Source organism: Symphalangus syndactylus, chromosome 19 (genome assembly GCF_028878055.3).
Source record: "Symphalangus syndactylus isolate Jambi chromosome 19, NHGRI_mSymSyn1-v2.1_pri, whole genome shotgun sequence".
Classification (NCBI taxonomy): domain Eukaryota; kingdom Metazoa; phylum Chordata; class Mammalia; order Primates; family Hylobatidae; genus Symphalangus; species Symphalangus syndactylus.
The window spans coordinates 58877032-58902003 of record NC_072434.2 but is presented as its reverse complement, the minus strand read 5'-3'; the positions used below and the strand labels follow the sequence as shown (position 1 = coordinate 58902003).

General features: G+C 43.1%; 1 long non-coding RNA gene across 1 annotated transcript in view; it reads left to right on the top strand.

The window, feature by feature from the left end:
• The window catches only part of LOC134731996 (uncharacterized), a 164251-nt gene extending 148869 nt beyond the window's left edge, over positions 1-15382 (top strand). The window contains exons 2-4 of the long non-coding RNA XR_010114777.1: positions 2734-2842; positions 12906-13437; positions 14996-15382. This is a non-coding gene — a long non-coding RNA (uncharacterized lncRNA). The remainder of the gene's footprint in view (positions 1-2733; positions 2843-12905; positions 13438-14995) is intronic.
• Positions 15383-24972: the final 9590 nt, after the last annotated feature.

The window sequence follows — 24972 nt, the reverse complement described above, 5'->3', positions numbered from 1 at the left end:
GTGATCTCTAAAACGTAAAGCAGATGATGTCTCTTCCCTCCCTAAGACATCTAATGGCCTCTGTTACCGCTTCAAGAATCCAAACATATTTCAAAACCCACAGAGCTCCCTGTGATCAGGTTCCTGCTCACCTCTGCGACCCCATTTCGTGAACTTGTCCTTGCCATTCAAAGACTTCAGCCACACTGGCTTTCTTTAGACTCCTCAGCATTCCAAGCCGGTCCTGCCTCGGGCTGTTGGCTTTTCCTAGGACACTCCTGCTCCAGATGCTTCCATGACTAGCTCCTTCTTGTCATGTGGACACTGCATTTTTAATTTAATTTCGATTTTGAGAGGGCTTTCCTGAACCTCAATATAAAATGGCACTCTTCATACCTCTAGTCACCACCCATCATCTACTTTTTAATAGGCCTTATAGTGTCTGGTATTTTTTTATTTGCTCCTCTATTATCAATTTCCCTCTCCCCCACCTCCCAGCACATACTAGAATGTCAATGAGAGACTTTGTCTTGATGGCTGCGATTTCCCCAGCCCTAAGTAAGCACTAAATAAATGTGTGGTGCATCCCTGGATAGTCTCAGTGAACTAGGTGCTGTACCAAATACAGAATGCGGAAAACAGTCCTTATCTTCAGAAAGCCTGCAGAGATACTGTGAAAATGACCCGCTCAGTTTTAGGAAATCATTTTGGGGTGTGTGTGTGTGTGTGTGTGTGTGTGTGTGTGTGTTTAAGAAGGGCTCTATGGAAGTGACCCCATTAGAAATTAACTTTTAAGAATATATTTTAACCATTAGGGGCACCTCTTAAGAATAGGTTTTGTTAGTGATATATTTTAATTTTATTTTGCAATGTCTTTTGAAGACTTTGCTCTTGGTAAACTAGGCATTTTAGAGAGACACGTAGATGAATTATCTCCCTCCTTAAAGGAAAATGCTTTTAGTGAGATAAAGAGACTTATAAAAACGTAACAAGGCAATGAATTGGAACAGTGCCAGAGAGGATGCTCCTATATGGACCAGTTTTGGAGCACTGGAGTTAGGGCTCTACTTGTCCCAGCATTGTGGTGAACAGTCTTTGCTTTTTCATATAAAACCATGGCCAGGCACAGTGGCTCATACCTGTAATCCCACCACTTTGGGAGGCCAAGGTGGGTGGATTGTTTGAGCTCAGGAGTTTGAGACCAGCCTGGGAAACCTGGCAAAACCCCATCTCTACAAAAAATTAGCTGGGTGCATTACCTGTAGTCCCAGCTACTTGGGAGGCTGAAGTGGGAGGATCACCTAAGCCTGCGGAGGTCAATGCTGCAGTGAGCCGTGATTGTGCCACTGCACTCCAGCCTATCACACTCTAATTTATTTAACTTCATTTTGGGTGAAATTAACATTTTCCATGTGAAAGAGGAATTTTATTCTAACTTCAGAAGCAATTCTAGAGAATGCATGAGCCTTTCAAAGGTAAGTTCTGTGGTATGCTCTAAAAACAAATATGGTGTAAATGAGACTCAAAAGCTTTCCATCCACATGGTAGTGGGCCACCCTGACTTGTCCCACCTCTAGTAGCTGAGACAGAAGGAGACCTGTAGCCCAGCCAGCTACATGCATGCTGTCTCTCACACGTCAAGTGACATTTCTGTGCAGAGTAGCGCCAGGGTGTGGCGGGGTCAGGCCTGTCTCCCTTCAGACCCTAAATTATTTACCAGGCTTCCATGTAAATTAAATTTATAAAGAGCACTGAATCTCCTCTGAAATACAAAGACCCTCTGCTGAATGAGTGTGGAGATCCCAGAGCCAAGATGTGGAGGATGAGGAGTCAAAGACACACGGAGAGAAACTCTTCTAGGTGGCAGGGAGGATGTGTTAGCTCAGAACATCATCCGTGGGTGAGGTCTTTCAGAAGCCTAGTTAATGTCAGTTTCACAAACAAATAAATGAGCCACAATTTGAATAGGAATGATAGAAATGATTTTCCCTTTCCTAGGAGAGAGAATGAGGGTATAATACTGGGCTCATTGAAAACCATGTAACCTCCTGGGGCTCTGGATATCCATGGGGTACACCTTCTGATCCTGGCCCACAGTAGCACTTCTTGAGTTCATTTCAAGACCATGGCCATGAAGGCCTGATAGGAAGGCCTGCTGTGTTGCCATCACAAAGGGAAGAAAGTGGTCATGCTTTGGCCTTTCTGGTCCACAATTTCCCATTCTGGGGTTCTGTGAATCTAAAATGCAGCTCCAGGCTCTGTAGGTTTAGTCCTCCCTCTTCTCTTCAGCATCACCTGAAGCTTGTCTGCTGAAGGCGGGAGAGCTGTTTCCCCATATGGGTCTTCCGGGTTATGGGCAGGGTCTGGGGCCTCTTGTTTCCACCCATTTTTTCTCCCTGCTCCTGGACTCTCATACTTCTCATTACTATTCTGTCAGGCTGCAGCTAAGTTAGGAGTTCACAGGAAGGGGAGGTCTATGGGAAGGCCTCAGTTAGTAGCAGTCTGTACCTTGTCACTGCAGGCCAAGACTTTAGGCATAGTTTTCCACTAGACTGTGTTTATTCTTTAAAAAACCTACCTCGAAAGTTGTCACCAGAAAAAAATCGCTCTAATGCAATCATGTTGAAGAGATGAATAATATGCTTTTTCTAAGTACTGCTTTTTAATAAATCACTCTAATGAAATGAGTTTCTAAGTCAATGTTTCAGCCACGGCCATCTTTATTTAGCCTTTCTCTTTACTCGTTGGACTCAGAGCCAGCCAAGAACATAAGCAGATGTGCTGATGGCAACCTAGAACATAAGCAGAGGAGAATACAGGACGGGAACTTGATGGTCTCGGGAAAATGGACAACATGACTCAGGTAGGTCTGGAGAGAACAACTCAGTGGTACAACAGCAGGTGTTAAGGTGTGGATCAAATCCCCCCAGTCAAGCTAGCTTTTGATATTCACTCAAGAATCTATCCAAGGATGGCTGATGAATGTGGTTAAATTTAGGGGATAAAGAGGAAAGACATAGGGCCCAGAAAGGGATGAACAAGTATGACGTGGGGTCTTATGGCCCCAGTCAATGGATTGGGTTGAGGATGTAGTTTCTGGTCCCAGAACAGGAGTCCTCAACGGGTGAAGCAAATATAATTAAGGCTTCTTCCCCCTAAGGTTAGGGTCTTAGGCAAATACCCAGTCCCAAGGTGAAGCCAACACAGTAGGCAGATTCACTATAATTTTAGAGCTACTCAAACTCCAGTATCTTGCTCACTAAACTTGAGACCCAGATAATTTTTGGCTATGAAGAAGACCTGGAGGTGATACCACAGACCAAATACATGAGTCTTGGTTACAGTATTCAGAGCCTAAAAGAGGAGGTAGGTCAAGTTTAGGTCCACTAGACAAGAAACTACTGCTTCCTGCCATTCAAGAATAGGTGGGCTGGAGCCTGCATCAAGAGACCATTAAAGATCCAGTTGTGAGGACCTAGCGCAGGGGAAGCCAGGTAGAGGCTGACACTGTCTTGGCTCATATTCATACTAAGACTCACTTTTGAGCTGTACTTTGTCAACTTTTTATTGCATATCTACTTTGGTCCACATATCCAATTGATTCTTTAATTCCCTTAGTTACCATAACATCCTCATGAAGATAGCTCATGATTTCAATCTTAGAGATAAGAAGACAGATACTATTAATTTATATAAAATAAATTGTTATATTATTATTGGAATTATAATTATTATAATACAAACACAAATCTTTCTGTTTCCATAGGAGAAAGCTATATTAGTTTCCTCCTGCTATTGTGACAAATTACCACAAATGTAGTGGCTTAAAACAATATATATTTATTGTCTTATAGTTGTAGACATTAGAAGTCTGAAATCAAGGTGTCTGCAGGGATAGCTCCTTCTGGTGACTTCAAGGGAGAATTCATTGCCTGGCCTTTTGCAGCTCTTAGAGGCCACCTGCATTCCTTGGCTAGTGGCCCCTTCCTTACATCACTCCAACCTCTTGCTTCCATTGTCATGGCTCCTACTACTGACTCTTATCCCCCAGTCTTCCTCTGATAAGGATCTTGTGATTAGACTGAGTCAACCTTGATAATCCCCTCATCTCAAGATCTTTAGCTTAATCACATCTGTAAAGTCCCTTATTCCATGTGAGGTGACATCTTCACAGGTTCTGGGGATTAGGACATAAACATTTTTTTAAAGCAGGGTGGGATTATTCTGCCTACCACCAGAGAGAATGAAGGGAAGTGCTTTAAGCTGGGGAGTTGAAGGTGGCCAGACAGAAGGAAGAATCTTAACTTTCTCTGAGGCTGGTGTGGAGCAGGAATAGGAGCCCTCTGGCATGCAGGAACTTTAGTGAAGGATGGCTATAGGAGACTGGTCCTCAGCAGGGAAGGACCACTGGCATGGGGATCTTTGAGCTGCCCAGAGCAACAGAGACCAAGACATTTGGCAGCACCCACTGTCAACAGCAGCATCTTGTAGCTAAAGAAATAGCCAGAAACGTGATGACTATCCTGCGGACATGTGGGGCCTACTCCCCTGGCTTTCTGAGGACATATAAGCCAGGATTTTTGTGTATAAAGTAAAAGAGTAGGGGAAGGGATCCCCCAAATGACTAAAATAGAATATCTAGTCAGGTTGACCCGTGGGGCTGAAACAAGATTCAATATCGTTTTGAGAGTTTTTTGTTTTTTTTTTTAAAGAATGTGACATTGGACCTTTCTATTGTCATTTAAAAGCTATGCCTCTTGCAGTTACAAACTTTTCACCATGGCCGTTGAAGGTGGAAGGGCAAGTAAGGGCACAGAACAAAGAGTTTTCTGACAATATTCTCGAAGCAGTCTTTATACCGGGATTAGCAATAAAGGGCCACCTCACTTCCAAATGCTCCTTACTCGTAGGCTAAACCTAAGCCAAACTACCTGCTCGTGAGTCAGGCTCCTTCAATGGCAGATATTATCAGAATAAAAATAACCGTATTAATAAGTTTATCCATCGGGGGGATGAAAAGGTGGTAGGGTATTCCCAAAAGGAAAATTAATTTCTTTTTATAATCTGCTGTAGTTTATTTCACATATTCATGACCCACCCAGTATGTTTTTTCTTTATCATGAGCCATAAAAATGACAAAATACATTAGCCAAGTTCTTCGTTTCTGCTAAAATGACCATATTCAAAAATAATAACAGAGACTTGTATCAGCGATGCAAAAGATGCATGAAGTAATTGGGGCTTAATTTGTACACAAACTGTCAAGGCAGTTTTCCTCACGGCCTGCATCTTCTGAATTCATTAGTCTCTAATTACGGCCAGTGGGGACCAGCAGTTAGAAGGTTAAAGAGGTTCTGACAGGCCTAATCATTGCTCAGGAAGCTGAAAATGTATGCAAAGTCTCGGCAGATGGGGTGAGAGCGGCTTCTGCCAAGTGATAACTGTTATTCCTTTGCACCTCCAAAGCTGTCATCCTAATAGGCACATTTTAAATTTATTAATGCTCTAGTTACAATGCATACACAGTCTCTAATGGTATGGCATTCTGAGTATATAAACTGAGCAATTAACACATATTACCTGGTAATGGTAAAATTATTTGTTGCCTGTTTGACTTTTTGGGGGGAGGGGGTGTCTCCTATTCCAGTAAGAATTGTCCCAGGGAAAGCTTCCCTTTGTTAAAATATAATCAGAGCTCCCTTGGAGATAAATTTCTCTCTTTACTTGGATACAACAAACCAATCTGAACGTCTTGGTTCGTGCTTTCCCCAACCTGCCTAGTCAATCCCCAATTTCTGACCTCTCTTGCTAGAATCTGCTAGTTAAAAACAATTCTGGTAAGATGCTTGGTCGGACTTTTGGGAAGAGGCGGAGCACTCCAGGCTTTGATGATATGACCCTTTAAAGTGAGAAGAAACCCAGGCTCATATTTCTCATCACTGATTTCTTACTAACACATGAAAGTAAAGGTATGTATGTACTTTCCAACTGACAATTCCAGTCATCAATATCTTATCCTTCTTTCGTGGCCTCCCTGACTTTAATCCTGATTGCTTTAACACTAACTAATCACCAGCAAGAGGTGCTTTTTTTTTTTTTTGGAAACAAACAAGGTCTCTTGTCTTTCCTGTGACTGTAGCCATGACATGGGAAGGGCCTTTAATTAAATGCAGCACTTAGTGCAACAATTGTTTGCATGTAGGAGGCTATAGAAATGGAGACAGCTGGAATGGATAGTCCCTAAATTGTAGGCTTCGTCGGGACTACAAGATTCATAAGCAGTCCTAATAGCATGATAAGGTGTTAATCTCAGCAACAGAGCAATTATCTGCCCAGTGACTGACTGCCACTCTCTGCACCCACTAGCTCATTGCAGCTAATTGATTTACACTGTATAAAAGTAATATAACAACAACAAATGTCTCGGAAACTTTATGTTAATTAAAAACTGTGATTACATTTCCCTACTAGGTGATCTGTTTGAAATTTTTATACCACATAGGAAAGATATCAAACTACTAGGTAATAAGTTTTCTTTGCCAATTACCAAATAACCCATCCACTGTGGTTCCTTCAGTAGCTGCAAGAATAACCCTGGTTGACTAACAAATATGAGCTGTGTGACTTCGGGCAAGTGTCTTCATCTCTTTGAGCTTCAGTTTTACTATCCCAGTGTGAGGGGTTGGGCTAGACAACTTCTCTAAGATCTTTTTCGTTCTAAAAGTCCAAAATTTTATGAATTCCAAGCCATGTAGCCAGGAGAGGATTATACAATTGAGCCGTAGCCCGGCTAGTTAGGAACAAGTCAGGCCTTTCATCTTCCATGTCTCATTCTCAACTTGGAAGTTTAATCCAGTTTCTGATCATTCTGTTTATTTATAACTTTTTTTGAAAACATGTGCACAGTGGACTTTTCTGGCCCCCTTGCTATATTCTTGCTATATGAGATATCCATTCATTTCTAGAGATTTAAAAAAACTGTTTTCAGCATTGCTTTAATGGGAAATCCAGTGAAGAGAGTCTAGACATGCCCTGCGGTGGGTGTCAGCTTACTGGGATGATGTGGCACTGTGGGGAGAAGGGATATCTTTGGGTTGCATGAACTGTGAATATGCGGGGTCTGCTCAGTGGCCTCACCTATGCATGTGAGTGTGGACCCCGCTCTATGTCACTCTAGTCAGCTGTGGCCTCATCTGGCTTTCAGTTCCCTGTCTATAGAGTAAAAGTGCCAGGCTGAATGCTCTCTAAAGTCTGTTTCATCAACAGCGTTTGATGACTCTGATCCATTCTGACAAAAAGGAATTTCCTCAAAATTAGAGCTTTTCAAGCCAAATAGTATTTAGAAGGAACAGCAGGTAGAGAAAGAAGAGGCCTGAAAACCCTTTATAAGGAGAAAGGTTTGCATGGAAACCTTCATGATTTTGTGGATGGCAGATCATGGTGGGAGGCACAATTTATACTCCAGTAAAAATAAAAATATTGATTAAGATTATTAGCTGAAGTTAAAAAAGAATGACCTGGGACTCTAGCATCCATGTAGAAAGCTGGGGGCTGCATTCCCTCCTTCAGGTGTCTCATCCGACTTGTCTAAGCCCTGCTAGAAGTGGTGCTGTAGCTGGCTCATCTCTGATGGTGAAGGAGAGTGATCACCGACCCTCCCCTGGAAATGCTCCCATCATGTTAAAGTTATCCATTTTCTAGATGGTGATTCTTGAAGAATGCATCACCTATGTCAGAAATCCTGAAAGGCTTGTTATATAAAAAGTAAGCATGGGAGCCAACTTTTTTTTTTTTAAAGTTGATCTTTGTGCCCAACTGAAGTTGGAAAATCACAGTTCGAGAAAGCAGAGGGCCAGGCTGCCTAATGTTCTTCCCTCCAAGAACAGTGCTCTTCATTTTCCACTCTGTGTGGCTGACTCACAGCCCTCTATGGTGAGGGTGGAGTGCCTGGCATGGAGGTTCCTCCTGTGGGACCTGCCCAGGAGCAATGCCACAGCCATGAGCTAGAAGTCAAGGTTGTTGCAGGCAAGCCCAGCTCTGCCCAGAGACCCCATCCTTCCAGCATGAAACGGAACCAGGCTTATTGGAGTCTGGTGGGCCTTCTTGGTCTGAGCCATTTTTACCCGGAGCCTTAGCTGTGAAGCTTCAGCAGGCTTCGACTGTGGGGGTTCAATAACATGTGGGAATCTAAGAAAAACTGTGCCCGGCTCTCTGCATTCAGGCTTACTCTACTTTGCCCACATCCATCCGGTCACACATATGCAAAAGGCCCCTAGTCATTGCAGTTCCTTGGAACTGTGACAACCTCAGAGTTACTCAAGCCCAGTGTTAATCTTAGGAGAGAAGAAAATTAAAAGACTCTGTGGAGTGGAAATCCATTAGTATAATTTCCAGACTCAGTTTGGGAGAATGACTACTAGAAGCAGCATAGTGTAGCAATGTGATGGGACCTGAACCCAGTCTGCCTCAAAATCCTGTCATGAAATCTTGGCTCTATTTCCTGTCCATGGATCCATGGGTAAGATGTTTAACTTTTCTATGCCTTTGTTTCCTTATTATAGGTAGAGAATAATAGTACTCCCCCTGCCAGGGCTGTTCTGAGGATTAAAAGAGTTAATGAATGTATAGCTCTTAGAGCTGTGCTCAGCAGACAGCAAGAACTCATTAAATGTTAGCCATGGCTACTTCTGGATAATCTATGAGCAGGCCCTGACCTTAGAAAGGGCCCACACTTGGTTTAATGCCCTACTTTTGCCATCTTAAAATTCTTAGTATTAATAATTTGTAAACAAAAAATCCCACATTTCCATTTTGCACTGGACCCCACAAATTATATAGCCGGTTCTGTCTACAAGGTTGTCGTAGGTAAAAATCTCAAGTCTATATAGTATTGAAACTAAAATGACCAACATGACCATTATCTTATGGAGAAAGACTAGATTTTTCTCTAAACAAAATGTGGGCTAAGGTAAATATTCTATGCACATTTGCAGGGCACCAGTGATTACTTGTTTATAGCCATATAATTTAGTGATAATAATATTGTACATTTTCATTTGTGCTTCAAAAGTTTAGCATTACCTGGACATCTGTACTTGTCAACATTGAAATGAACAGTAGTCAGTCTTAAACTTAAAAAAAAATTCTATTATGATTCTAAATTTCCTGTATTAGTTTCTAGATTTTTAAAATATAGATTTGTCATTTTTTCTCCTAAAGATGGAGACAATATAATACTAGTTTTCTGCATTCCCTAAAGTTCCCACCATAGTCCTTGGCAACTAGTCATTACTTAGTAAATCATTTTGAAGATGACCAATAAGATGATCATATGTCATTGATCTCATGAGTGATGGTGGATATATCTGGGTAATAATGAAATTAATAAACAATTAGCCCCTTCCCGAAGTACACATTTTGATTATTTTCAGTTCATGGGCTTTGATTAAAATTTAAAAACTAGGTTATGTGGGAGACTCTACTGCTAATTTTGTGGGAATTGCTAGCAACCATTCCATAATGAGCAAAGGATTTTTTCTCAATAATATCCCACTATAGGCCTTTATTAAATTCCAGAATATTAGAACTACATAGGACCTTAGAAATCATTTTCTCAGTGCCTGATTTTGCAGATGAGGGGACTGATACCCACAAAGGTTGTGATTTCTGAAAGTCTCGAAGTTCATTGGTGCTTGGCAAGGGGTTCACCAACTTCCTAGGTTGTTAAACAGGGGATGATCCATGTGGAGGGGCAGTCTGGGGCATAGATGAGTCACTCCAACCTGGGCAACCCATCAATAATGAGCTGGCCACCATTGGCTGGCATTAACCACCTTGTAGGATTGCAAAAAGAAAACCTCAGTCACAACTCAACTTCCTTCTAGCACCAGGTTCTTCCTGGGTCAGTGGATTGAGATTTCTTAAGCTAATATTTTCTCCCTCCCTGATCCCTCCCTCTTCCTTTATATCCCACTTTCTCTGGAAAAACTGCACTGCAAGTATGCCTTTAAATCTTTCTGTATCCAGGATTAGACAAGCAGCTTTTGCACATAAAGTTTGAGTATTGGCAGTCTTTGTTTCTAGTGCTGTGGAAAGTAAGTCCTGTCTAGCTGTGAGGAGGGGACCCTGGGGGTATTCCTGAAAGCATTTGGTGCATCCAAGAGCAAGGTGGGGTAGACGTGAAGCATATTAATTGATGCTTCAGAGCCTTAACTATAAGTCAGGGGTCTTGCTTCCCCAGATGCCCTGTAACTCCTTTTGAAATTGGTTCCATTTATCTTTTTGCTTGCTCTCTTACTTGGAGAGACATCCCTCCCTCTCTCTCACTCTTTCTTCTCTGGCCTAGCACTGCCAGGGAGGGGGCAGAAGCCTGCTGGGAGCAATGCCCTTGTGCCTTGTCAGCTATCCCTGTGTGAGAAGCAGCAGCCTCTAGGCAGCCTGTTGGTCCCACTGCCAGGATTGCAGGAGGCGGGCATCAATGCATGTATTAGTTCATTTTCATACTGCTGATAAAAACATACTAAACACTGGGTAATTTATACAGGAAAAAGGGGTTTAATGGACTTACAGTTCCATGTGGCTGGGGAGGCCTCACAATCATGGCAGAAGGCAAGAAAGAGAAAGTCATGTCTTATATGGATGGCAGCAGACAAAGAGAGAGCTTGTGCAGGGAAACTCCCCCTTATAGGACCATCAGATCTCGTGAGACTTATTCACTATCAGGAGAACAGCATGGGATAAGACCTGCCCCCATGATTCAATTACCTCCAACCAGGTCCCTCCCACAACATGTGGGAATTCAAGATGAGATTTGGGTGGGGACATAGCCAAACCATAGCAAAAAATGCATGAGCCTGAGGGTTCCTTGTCCTTAGCAGTGCAGGCGATGCGATTTTTTTCAGAATGACTTTTTCTTTAGGTGCTACCTGTCAGGTGAGGGGGTTGAGAACCAGGGGCACCAGGTCTCCTGTTTACCAGATGGAGCTAAGCTAACAAGGGAGGGTGAGGGAGAGGAAATTGCTACATGGATTCTGGCTGTTCACTTGAAGATGTGAGGCAAACGTGTCCTTTAACTGGGCTGGGAAACATGGTCAGCTCTGAGTGACACGGAGCACCCTTAGAGGGTAAATGAGGGAAAACAGCCCTATTGTGTCACTGTCTTGGTCATACTTTGGGTGGAAGCACATCACCTTGGTGGATATGGGGACCTAGGGTCTTTCTCCCTGTAACATAGGATGCCCTTAATGTTCATTGCCCTTGTCTTTATGGGATTTTCAGAGCTTTGAGCAATCTGGCAGCGGGGACAGTAAGAGACTGGGACTTTCTATGGATAGCATCGCTAGAGACCTTATCCTAAACTGAAAACCTCAGAAATATTTGGCCTGTTCTCTTACTGGCTGTGTAAACTTTGGAAAGTTACTTAGTCCCTTTTGTGCCTCAGTTTCCTCACCTGATTGTGGAGATCAAATCTGCACCTGCTTTATAGGATTATTAAGCCATCATAATGAGATAATATATGTAAAAATTTAGAATAGTGCTTGCTTCAATGCAAGATCTTATTGAAAGTTTGCTATTATTTTTATCATTATTGGTGTGATGTGGTGTGGTGTGTGTGTGTGTGTGTGGCTGTGATAGCCAACACCAAGGATGTCATGGTCACTGCATGAAGAATATGAAGAATAAAAACTTGAATGTTTTGGCTGGAGAAAATGGAAATGGCGAAGTGACCTCCCTGGGATCCTCCATTCTGTTGGGAAGAGGAGGGAGTGGTTATCATATATAAGGAAGTATTTCTAAAAACTACAAACTCACATTGCAGGACAATCCTAATCCCACATCATTATTAGACTGCTGACTCAAAGTTCTTCTGGCTCAAGGTTTTCAAGCATCAAGTCTGTATTGAGCTCTCACAGGATACAGAGCTGGGGGCCTGGCACACTCATTCATCAATTCATTCATTCACTTAAACACTTGCTGAGCATCTATCATGTGCCAGGCACCAGGAAAGGGCACTGACGGAGACAACAATATTTGCCCTCACAGAACTTAGGCTCTAGTTGGTAGGTAGATAATAAATGTATAAACAAGTCATTCTATCATATACTATCATGTGATCAGCATATTAAAGAAGGCAGGATGAAGGGATAAGTATTACTGATAATGGGATGGTCTATGAAAGCTTTTCCAGAGGAGGTGATGCTGAACACCCTTGAATGAGTGGAGTGAGAGTGTCAGAGGCAGAGGAAGTAGGAAGTAGCAAGGCTTTGATTTATAGCTGAGTGAAGCAGGCAAAGGAGATGAAGATTAGAGACACGGGCAGGGCCTGGGAAATAGGCAGAGTAAGGAGTTTAGATTTTATTCTGAGCATTATTGGAAGACATTGGAGTATTTGGGCTGGACAGAATGGCACAACGTGATGTATGCTTCAGAGTGATCACTCTGACTGCTGTAAAGATAGTAGATTATAGAAGGTCCAAGGGTAGAGGCAGAAGCAGAAACCAGTTAGGATGTCATTACACTAATCTAGGAAACAACCCCAGGAAACTTGGCCTAGGATGATAAGAGCAAAGACGTGAGAAGTGAAGTGAGAGCTAAAAGAACTCACTTCTGTAACATGTGGGGGAAAGAGAAGAAGCCAGGATGACTATTAGGTTCTTGATCTGAGCAACCAGAGGAGTGGGGTTGTCCTTAACTGAAATGGGGGAGATTGGGAGAGGAACAAACTTGGCAGGGAAGTCTAAAGTCTTACTCTGAACTGCTTTGGTTGATCTGGACATACCAATTAGACGTCTGAGTGGAGGTGTCTAAGTAGGCAGCTGGATAAGAGTCTGAAGTTCAGAGAGAGGTCAGGGGATAGAGATAAAGATTTGGGAGTTATCCTATATAGCATTAGGTAGGACCATTGCACTTGTCTTTTTTTTTTACAGGTGAAAAAGATTGATCATCAGATGTTTCTTATGTATCAACCTGACATTTAAATCTATGAAGGAGAGAGATAACAAAGGCAGGTGGAATAGACAGAGAAAAGGTTCAAGGTCTGAGCTCTACATTACTCAAACTGTTAGAGATTGGGAAGAAGAGGAAGACCTGGCAAAAGAATGTCCTGGGATGTAGAAAGAAAACCAGAAGCTTGTGGTCTCTGGAAACCAAATGAAGAAAGGGACAGAAGGACAGACGAAGTGTAGTGTGTCAAAGGCTCCTGAGCAATCAGAGGAGAGCACAAAGGGGCTCACAGGACTTTGGTATCTGGATCACCCAGTGACACTTCCTGATCATGAGAAACTGTCAGACCAACAGGGGCACTTCTGAAACCAGCAGTTCTTCAGTGCCCAAATGCAACCTTGATGGTTTGATTTTGGAGGATGGCAATTCATTAACAGCACTCCCCAGTGATAAATATGAAAACCAATAAAACCCCCCACCCAAGGCAACCTCTCCCAGCTCCTCGCTTTGAGTAAAGTGAGTAACCTCCATTTCTGCCAACTGCTGTCTTGTCTGAAGCCACATTTCCCCAGCAATGTCACAGATGCATTTCTTGATCCTGGTCATTTCTCCTCTTGGGAGATGAATCATAAAGAAAATGAGATCTGTGTGCCCTGGTGACTATGGATGCAAGAGTCTGCTGCCCTGGAGGGAACAGTGGGAAAAGTAGATGGCGAAGGTGGGTGGGAGGAATCAGTGGAGAAGGCATCTTTGCAGGGGATCAAGGTGACAGAGTGATTGGTTACGTTGTTTTGACATGTGAGAACAGGGGGTTATAAAAATGGATACAGCAAGAGGGAGAGAAAGTAAGGACTAAAACATGAAGCCAGTCGTGAATGTTTTTACATAAAAAGTAGCAGATTTATGGCAAATATGTGATATTTCCACATTTTCTGCCCCCAGTTAGCAGGGGCAGCGCAAAGAGCGTTACTGTGGAGCTGAGCTTTGGGTAAAAGATTAACAGCCAGTCCTTTCTCTCCAGTGTCTGCTTCCTTCTGGGCTTGGCCTGGGGGAAAAGGAGGGCTGGCATGGATGTGCCTGCAGCCCTCACCCTGAATGTTCTTCCACACCTCTCTGTTCATTCATTGCTTAGTCATTCCTCAGGCATGGATTGAGCCCACTGTGTGCCCAGCACTGAACTGGCATAGGATGGACATAGAGATGGAAAAGGCACAGGGAGCAGGTGACAGAGACAAATCAAGGTCATGGAGAATAGCAGAGTAAGACAGAAGATGAAGGCAGGAGACGGGGTTCTAGAGGAAGCGAGAGCAGGACTGACCCGTGTCTGCCTCACCTATTACTGCTGTAGCCTCTTCTCCTTGGAGCATCCCTCCTGCTCTTGCATCACCTTAGGAACTTGGATCAGAGAGGAGAGTTACAGCCTGGATATGTTGTAGTAGGAGGGGACAAACACGTTTGGAGACAGAAATGCTTGGGGAGCGGGTGTTTTGGGGGGATGAGACTTTCCAGGTCTCTCAATTCACACTATGTAGGTAGCTCACTGCACAGCTTAAATAGGAGACAACTCTCCGGAGTGGCTGGCTGTCATCCAAAAAATGTGTTTTGGGCCTCAGATTTACAAAGGAAGGGCTGAAGCGTGACTCGCCTGACGTCAAGTACTGAAGTCCACCTGCCCCTGCCCTATCAGGTGTGGAAATGCTGGGGTTCCTCTCTCAGAACCTACTTCCTGAGATGTCAAAATATACCCAAGAGTATTTCTGGGCCTTCTCCAATCCAAAACTGTTTAGTTTTTGTGTGTGTGCCTACTTGGCCTCACTAAAAGACGGAGTTGGCCTGGGTGAAATGCAGATTTCTAGAGGCTCTCTGACAAAGCTCAGGCCACCAGCCCCAGGCCAGCCTGTGGGTAGTCCTGGTTGACAGTCACTTCATACCTCACCCGGGCTTTTTGCCAAATTCAAAGTGTGTGGTATATGTGGAGTGCGGGGTTCCCACCACTGACAGTCTGTAAGTCATTCACTTAGCTCAATTTGTCTTACTTTCTTCTGAAATTTCTTCCTTCTTATTTTTTTCCCAGGAGAAACCCGGAGAAGCAGTCCTAGGGCAGCCTCTGGGCCAGCTTTCCCTAATAAGGCAGAGCTCCTCTTCACCCAGACTTCAGACCTATAGAGGCAGCCTGGGGTCCCGGGATGCCCTTGCACTCAGAGATGTCCCCAGAGTCCTAGGGAAATGGAGGATAACTAGGAGGAAGCTGTTCGTGGCCGGCGAGGGGGTCTATACATTCTTGTCCATCTCAGTGCTGTCTGCTATTGAATTTTTGTGCAGATCAAATTAATTTAAAGCCAGTTCTCAAGAAGCCACACCCCGCCCGCCCCCGCCACCGGCATAGCCACCAGTTGCTCCCCTTTCCTGCCATTAATCAGTGTCTGCTAATTAGAGAACAAATTCCTATTTGTCCAAACAGTTGCCAACACCCCCCCCCCAAGGCAGTTAAATAAGGATAAATGAGTCAGTCTTATTAAAAAAATGACTTAAATTTATCAAATTCTATTTCTGTTTCTTTTACATCCCAATTTTCTACAGATTTAGTGACTCCAAATGATAAGGTCTCAAGCTTATAATAACTTATCCCTTGAGTAACAAAAGGCTTGGTGGTATTTCAGTAATATTCATGACAACAGCAGGAGTCGTGCTAATAAGGACTGATGTCACCAGAGCACTTGCTATGTGCCAAGCATGGTGCACAACACTTTATATGCATTATATCATTTAATTTTCACAAAACCTCGCAGAGGTAAATATTATTATCTTCCTCTGCATATAAGGAAATGAATGTTCAGAAAAATTAAATCAACTCACTGAGGTCCCATCGGTGCTCTTTCATATGCCTCTGTTGCCGTCTCATTGAACTACTGAAATCAGAAAAACCTGGAGGCCTTGTTAACCTTTAGACTCCTGGGCCCCATCTTAGATGCAGGGAGTCAGACTTTCTGGGAGTGTGGCCCTGGAATTTTCATTTGTAAACACATTCCCCAAGAGACTTGTATGCACACTAAAGTGGGAGAGTTCACGATCTCTGGCTTTTGTGATGTTTTAAATGCACTATATAATTTCAATAGCAAAAGAGTTGGGCTTTGGGAAGGGAGTGTGTGGTGAACCCTGAAAGCTGAATGGACTTCCTTCCTGTGGAGGAGCAGTGGGAAAAATTGGAGGCAGAGAGCTGTGTTTCAGTCCTTGATTGAGCTTGTGTGAGTTATTTAATCTCTCTCAGTCTCTATTTTTTTCATTTGTAAACCAGGAAGGATACTTTTATTTTCCAGGTGGTTGTGAGGTATGAAAGAGATGAGAGCAGAATAAAATTTAAAAAGTTGAAAGCACTCAGCAAATGTATGTGGTATTAATCATGGGTTTCCCTGGGGCTGAGGAAGCCACCGCAGGCCTGTGCACAATGCCAGCCACCTTGTATGGATACAGAGGAGGCAAAAGGACTAGCAAACACTCCCAGGGACTGGATATCTTGAATATCTGTCCAACTTTCTTGGGAGGGGCCATTTCTCCTGTAACTCAGAGAAATTTATTATTTTTAAGCCAGGGAGGCATGCTTTCTATCTGCTGCTGGTACTCCCAGACCAAGCTGTTTCACTGGGACTGAGGTGTGACTTCTGCCTCAGTTTCATCCATCTGTGCAGGGAAGAGAAAAATGCCTGCACCTCCATGGTCACACCCTCTGTTGGAACCACCTCTTTAAGCCAGAATTATTGAGTGTTCTCTATATGCCAGAATTATTATTATTTCATTCGATTCTCACAACAATGCCATGAAGTCTATACAGACATACCTTGGAAATATAGTGGGTTTGGGTCCAGACCACCACAATAAAGCTAATATCGCAATAAAACCGGTCACACGAATTTTTTGGATTAGGCTTTGGCTTAAGGGAATGTTGTGGCTGGTTTGATCTTTTATCCAGACCGCTAACACTTTCTCTCTATCAGCAATAAGGCTGTTTTGCTTTCTTATCATTCCTGTGTTCACTGGAGTAGCACTTTTAATTTCCTTCAAGACCTTTTCCTTTGCATTCATAACTTGGCTAACTGGCACAAGAGGCCTGCCTAGCTTTTGGCCTAAGCTTTTCACTTGCCTTCCTCACTGAGCTTAATCATCTCTAGCCTTGGATTTAACGTGGAAAATGTGTAACTCTTCCTTTCACTTGAACACTTGGAAGCTATTGTAGGGTTATTAACTGATCTAATTCAATATTTTTGTGTCTCAGGGAATAGGGAGGCCCAGAGAGAGAGAGAAAGAAAGAGATGGGAAAACAGCATATCAGTGGAGCAGGCAGAACACACACATTTATTTATTAAGTTTGCTGTCATATGTTGGTGCAGTTCATGGTGCCCCAAAACAATTACAATAATAAGATCAAAGATTCCTGGTCATAGATCACCATAACCGATATCGTAATCATGAAAAAGTTTGAGATATTGTGAGAATTACCCAGATATTGTGAGAAATATGACCCAGAGATAAGAAGCGAGCACATGCCTTTGGAAAAATGGCACCAACAGACTTGCTTGATGCAGGGTTACACAAACCTTCAATGTGTAAAAAAAACTGTAATATCTGCAAAACGCAATAAAGAAAAGTGTAATAAAATGCAGTCTGCCTGAACTTCAATTATTCCCATTTTATAGAAGAGGAAATAGATGCAGGGAGTTTGATCTGCCCGAACTAGTAAATGGTAGAACTCTGGGACTAACACTCCTATCCTCTATGCTACACTCCTAGGAAAGAACGCTCAGACAGGGTTGGACTGAGAGTGTGTTAAGCTTCGCACTGTTCTGAGCCCTCTGAAGGAGTGTCTGTATTTGAAAGCACCTCCTTCCTTTCGCTGGCCCTCCACGGTGTGGCCTAAGTTATTCAATTAGGAAGGGAAATAATTGGCAGTGGAGAATGCCTCTAGCAGTGGTAATTACCTCCAGTGCCTTGTAGGAATAGTCAAGCTACATTTCAGTTTATGCTGTAAAACCTTAATTATAATATAAACAGCTGCCCTTCAGCCCAGTGGGGCAGCCTTCCCCCGCCTTCCTTCTCTGGCCTCAGAATGGCCCTGCCTCCTGAATGGTCAGGGAGGTCCAGGGGCGGAAGGAGACCTGGAAGGAGGGGAGCCGATGCCTGTGGGTGCATTGGGGTTTGGAAGACTAAGCGAGAGGGAGCCACTGCCAGGGTCCCATCTTCAAGTGATGAAGCCAAACGCAGCATCCCCATGCTTGGTACCACTCACACCGAGTCTCGGGGGAGCAGCCTCCAGCCGTTAGCAGTCAGCCCAGTGCCATTAGGCTAGGATAGGGTTTAGCAGGCTATGGTATCATTTCAGGGTAACATTTCTTTCTATTTACTCCCCTATAAGGGAGAACAGAGTCTTCCCTTCTAGATCCAGACTTCCTGGCCATGTAGGAGCCCTGTTGAGTGCCTGGTGCACCCTAGGTAGTATGCGAGGCACGGTCGCAAGGGCTCCCCGTTTCAACTTCACAGCACTTGGATACACAGAAAATTAACATCCTCATTTGACTGTTGAGGAAAATGAGCCTTTGAAAGTTTAAATGGAGATAAGGCTTGGAAGGCAGACAGCCCTGTAAGCGACTTAAGTTCAGGAAGGAGAAGGACACTCAATATTTTTGTTCAGAGCACTGGGAAGGAGAGAGAGGGATCAGTTACCATCGGGCATTTGAGAAGGTCCAGGAACAGGGGGCTGGTGAGGAGAGGGGGGAATAACGCCAGAGGGGCTGAAATTGCTGATTGCTGGGTTCACAGATCTACCCACAACTGGCCCAGGTACCCCACGAGCGGCTGCTCTGTGTCATCTGACCACTGGACTGTAACCTGGGCTGAAAGAATCAGAAGTCAGTGTGGCGAGGCAGGAGTCCTCAGATGGTCAGGGCTGACTCTTCAACTCTTAAGGGCAAAATGGAAAATGTGAGCTTGTTGGTGGTCTTCGAAATAGAGTGAGCAATCCATGCCCCTGAAGAGCAGGGATAATTATAGGCATGCCCTTGTTTTATTGTGCTTTGCAGATACTGCATGTTTTTACAAATTGAAGATTTATGGCAACTCTGCATACAGCAAGTCTATTGATGCCATCTTTTTCCAATATCACATGCTCACTCTGTGTCTCTGTCTCACATTTTGGTAGTTCTCCCAATATTTCGCACCTTATTATTATTATTATATCTGTTATGATGATCTGTGGTCAGGGATCTTTAGGGTTACTATTGTAGTTGTTCTGAGGTGCCACGAACTGCACCCATATAAGACAGCAAGCATAATCAATAAATGTTGTGTGTTCTGACTTCTCCACCAACCGACTGTTTCCCTGTCTCTTTCTCTATTCTCTGGCTCCCTATTCCCTGAGGCACAATCATATCAAAATTAGGCCAAATAATAACCCTATAATGGCTTCTAAAGGTTCAAGTAAAAGGAAGAGTCACATCTCTTGCTCTAAATCAAAAGCTAGAAATGATTAAGCTTAGTGAGGAAGGCATGTGGAAAGCTGAGATGGGCTAAAAGCTAGGCCTCTTGCACCAGTTACAGAAGTTGTGAATGCAATGGAAAAGTTCTTGAAGGAAATTAAAAGTGCTACTCCAGTGAACACAGGAATGATAAGAAAGCAAAACAACCTTTTGCTGATAGGGAGAAAGTTAGAGGGGTCTGGATAAAAGATCAAACCAGCCAAAACATTCTCTTAAAGTCAAAGCCTAATCCAGAAAATTGGTGGGACTCACTTTATTACGATATTTGCTTTATTGCGGTGATCTGGAACCAAACCCACTATGTTTCCGAGGTAGATCTATATTGAACTTCTATTTTTAAATTTGTTTTCAATTTCAGTTTATAAGTTCTACATGTTTCATAATGGTCATATGCACAATAGGACATCTTTCTAATCCATACACAAATATATGTTCAGGAATGTTTTACAAGTTGGGGAGCATAACTAAAATGTTTGGAGTCCACTGATATAGAAGCTAATGATTACATGAATTTCTAGTTTGTTTTGTTTATTAACTATGCTCAACAGGTAGTGGCTTGTCTTAGTCCATTCTCACACTGCATTGAAGAAACTGGGAAAGAGGTTTAATTGACTCATAGTTCCACATGGCTGGGAAGGCCTCAGGAAACATAATCATGGTGGAAGGGGAAGTAAACACATCCTTCTTCACAAGGTGGCAGGAGAAAGAAGTGCCAAGCAAAGGGGAAAAAGCCCCTTATAAAACCATCAGATCTTATGAGAACTCACTCACTATCATGAGAACAGCATGGGGGCCGCTGCCCCCATGATTCAATCACCTCCCACTGGCTCCCTCCCATGACATGTGGAGATTATGGGAACTACAATTCAAGATGAGATTTGGGTAGAGACACCGCCAAACCATATCATGGCTCAATGTTAATAACCTGGAGTAATAAGAATTATTACTCATGGAGAACCTATGAGTTTGTTGTCTCATTCAATCTTGCAGAAACAAGATAAAGTTGTGTCCACAGCATGGACTCTGAAGCTATATTCCCTGGATCCAAATCCTTGCTCTGTCATCTGTTAGCCTTGTGACTTGGAATAAGTTACTCAACCTTTCTGTGCCTTCCTGTCTTCATCTGGAGAATGAATCTCACAGATTCTAGTCTATGTCGTAAGGTACATATGAGGATTACATGAGTCAATGCATGTAAAGCCCTTAAAATAGTACTTGGTCCTGCATAACCATTCAGTGAATGGTTAGTGACATGGATTTTACTGATTAGAAGATTGAGCTTCAGGGAGGTGAGTGGAGGAACTGGCATTCTGGCTGATTCCAAAGCCTTTGTGTTGGGATCCACAATGTAAACCATTCTAAGTCCTTACCAACAACCTGATGGATCCAAGAAAGCCTATCTGCTTCTCCTTTAATCACCTATGATTCTAACTCTCCTTGCTACACCCACCATATCCATTTCCCCAGCCAGAACAGAGAAAAGGACATCCACACAGCTCCTTCTCAGTTGGATGATGCCCAGCAAGTTGGCCCTTGCTGCCCTCATCCCAAGAGGTTTACTGCTCCTGTTGGTCATTTAGGCTTCGCCCAAGCCCCTCAGGTTGTCCCTGCTCCAAGAAAGAATTCTAGAGCCTCCTGGAATTGTAGACAGGGAAGGCAGGAGTATCGCAGAGCAGAAGGTGCTGCAAAGGACTCAGGTAGCAAAGGATACATGCCAGCTGGACACACTGGAATTGGAACTCACATTACTGTCTCTGCTGTCTGGTTTTCCTTGACAGTCCTTGAGTACAGCATCCACATGTTCTAATTCTGTATAAAACCGAGGAGCAAGATATCTTTGCTCTAAAGACCTTAAGCTCTGTGTGAGTTTTAGCAATTTAATAAGCATCTCAGGTCTCTCTAGTCCCAGCTTCCTGCTCTGAGAGCAGTGGTTGGGTGAGGTTTAGGCTCATACAATCTATGGAAAACTCCAAATTCAGGGACTTCAAGGTGAGAAGTGCTAATCACTATGAGGAGAGTAGGAAACCATAGTGATCTGGGCATCCTATGCTATGGACTCCCAGAGACGAGCTTGCTGTTGGCAGCCCCCCTCTGCTCCTCTCGTAGAGATTAGGTTCCTGCTCCCCCACGTCCAAGGCCATCTATCTCCCTATCTCCCATGAGCACCACAGAACAGATTCTCCACCCTCCTTCCCCTGAAGAACACAGCCTTTGGGAGTTTTCTAAAGGTTTTTAGTGTTAGTAGCAGTGAGAAACTAACAGTAAACAAAATTTCCAGACAAAAACGGAAATTTGCAGTGTTTCAAGACACTTTAAATGATGCATTTGAAATGAGTAGCTTGCATTAGGATGCAAATTAACGTCCTTGAGTGGCTTTTTATATTTTTTATTTCATGTTAACCTGACTACAACTTTCTCATCTTCATGTGTTTCCTAGAAGTTCTTTCATGAAAAGCTGAAGGATGAAGCCCGGGGTTGTTCAACATGGAACAGGCTGGGCTGGCTCCATCTCGTCAGTTATCTCTTGATGGGCAGCAAGACAAGGGAGAGACGATTAAAATAATGGCACTTTAAGACATCTTCAGCTGAGATCATGCCATTGCACTCCAGCCTGGGTGACAGCGGGAGACAAAGCCTCACTCTGTTGCCCAGGCGAGAGTGCAGTGGCATGATCTCAGCTCACTGCAACCTCTGCCTCCCGGGTTCAAGTGATTCTCCTGCCTCAGCCTCCCAAGTAGCTGGGACTGCAGGTGAGTGCCACCACACCCAGCTAATTTTTGCATTTTTAGTAGAGACGGGGTTTCACCGTGTTGACCAGGATGGTCTTGATCTCTTGACCTCGTGATCCGCCCCTCTCGGCCTCCCAAAGTGCTGAGATTACAGGTTTGAGCCACCATGCCCAGCTGACATCTTTAGCCAATAAAAAATTGCTTACAGAATTATAAAGCCTCTCTTCATGTCAGTTTTCTTAACCTCCTCAACTCAACTGTCCGATGATGGGTTTACAAGCCCTTCGGGACTGCTGTGTTAAGTAAGAAGAATTTAGCTCCCCACATTCAGTGGGAGTTAAATATCCAGGGCCAGCCATAAGAAGAGGAGCTACCTATCAGGTCTTTCATAGAAGCCAGTCCCTAAGAAGAAAGAATAGTTCCCTCAAGGCTTGCTCTGTGGATTGCCTTACACCAGTTGGTTCATATTTATAAGCCAATTTATCTGGGAATAAATCTCTTTAACACACACAACTAACTCCTCAAGATGTGTCCAATGGGAACCAGTCTTCCTAAATGAACTGTCTTTAAAAGGGCTTTAACAACGGCATTGTCAATCCCCAAATTTCCACATGAAGAAAAAAAAAATTAATAGGCTGCTCGGACACATAGAATACACAGAATTTAAGAAACTGCTAAATTAAATCAAGACACCTAAAAACAATTTTTTTCATACACTGTGTTAAGGAGATGGCTATGGAAAGAAACAGATTTTTGTTATACAACCCTGAAGCTCAGTAATAGTGCATCTGACCTGAGATTAACTCAGACAGTAGTTGGCTTTCCTTCTGCCGCAGTTCCTTCTCATACTACCAAAAAAGAGGACATGGAATCTTGAACATATGAAGCCTGTCTTTCTTCCTTCCTTTCCTTCCTTTCTTCTTTTCTTTTTTCTTTCCTTTTCCCTCCCTCCTTTTCCTTCACTTCTCTCTCTCTCCCTCTTTTCTTTCCTTTTTTCTTAATTTATTGAGTGTAAAGAAGGGCATCCCACAAAAGTTAAAGTGAAGCTTTAGAAGACTGTTTTTTGTTTGTTTTTTTCTAAGAAATTGTGTACTACTTCATTTCAAAAATAGAGGTATTTTATTACATATCTTTATCGAGATGTAATTAACACACAATAAAACTATCTAATTTACAAAGTTGTTTGGAGTCAAGAATTAAATAAGATTAAATAAAAGAACATATATGAAGGTGTCTCACACAATGCTCAGTGGTTGAATTTCGATATGACGTAACTGTTTATACCACCCTTGTGTTAAAAACCCTCAACGGCTCCTCATTTCCTACAGAGCAGTCTAAAGTCTAAAAGACAAGAACTTAAGGTTCTTAGTAATTCAACCCCATCTTTCTGGTCTTCTGTGCTGCCACACTCTCTTACACACTCGACTCGGCAGAAAAACTGGATGACAGGGAACTTTCCTGTCTCCAGAATTTTTTATGCTGCCCCATTTCTGCCCATCAAGGCTCTTCCTTTCCTTTAAGGTCAGAAGCCAACTCCTTCATGAGTCCTCCTGGAAGATGACTCCTGATCACTCCAGATGGTTATTAATGCCCTTTTCCTACGGCCTATCCCATTATACTGCATGGTTTCTAAGATCTTTGCCACATTCTGTTTTGTGCTACTTATCGTGAGCAGCTCCTTTCTTTCATGTAATTTTAATGAACATTCATTGAGCCTCTACAATACCTGGGCAGTGAAGTAGGCATAGCGATGGGCTAGGCAGAGGTGCAGAGATAAATGACATACTGTGTGCTCTGGAAAAGCCCATGTCCTGGTGAGAAGCATGGAGGTTGCAAGCCCCGCCACGTTCAATTCTGTATCTTTAGCAGTGTCTAAAATGTCCCATGCAGAGCAGATACAGATGTTGAATAAAATCAGTATTAAAGGTGAAAAATATCAGAGTGTTAAATGTAATTGCCTCGTTCTAGCAAAAGAGGAAATTAAGGCTCAGGAAGGAGAAATAACATGCTCAAGATCGCCAGTGGCTCTGGAGTTGTAAGTAGAGTGCTATAAATAACCAAGCTGAGAAGAGGCCAGCTGGGAAGATCAGGCACGGGGACTGTTTTGTTTTGTTTTAAGTTTCTTTAAATCCAGAGTTGTCCTTGGTCATAGGAATCCCATTTTTGCCCATGGAAGTAAACCCCATTTCCTATGAGATGCCACTCTCTGGCCTCAGTGGAAGCTGGGTTTGAATTCTAGACCAGCTACTTACCAGCTTGTTGCCCTGGGATGAGAGACAATATCGCTGAGCTTTATTTGTCTTGTCTGTAAAATGAGGATGGTAACATTTATATCATAGAATTATTACAAAGATTACATCAATAATGAATTAAATAATACACAAAAATAAATGAGTTCAGGCCCTGACTCCTGGAAAGTGTTGGTAGCAGTGGTGATACTGACGTTGGTGGTTGGAGTAGATATTATAATTCAAACTCACCTGTCAGAATTAATCTTCTGCTAATGGTGTTTGTTTCTTGACACAGTCATTTGTAAACTTAGTCCCCTAGTTATTTGGGAAGTATCTGCAATTTTACTTTGTAGGGTTCCCACTTCCATATTTATCAACCAACCCCTTGTAGCACTTTGATATGTCAGAAAGAAGTTCATTCCTCATGGTTTTCTGTATCTTATTCCAATTCGGCCAAGCTCTACATCTTAACCCAGGGACCACTGCAAGGCCAGGTATGCAGCAATAAATAAGATTGATCCTCTTATAAGAGTAATAATTTTGACACTTCTCTCCCCACCCTAC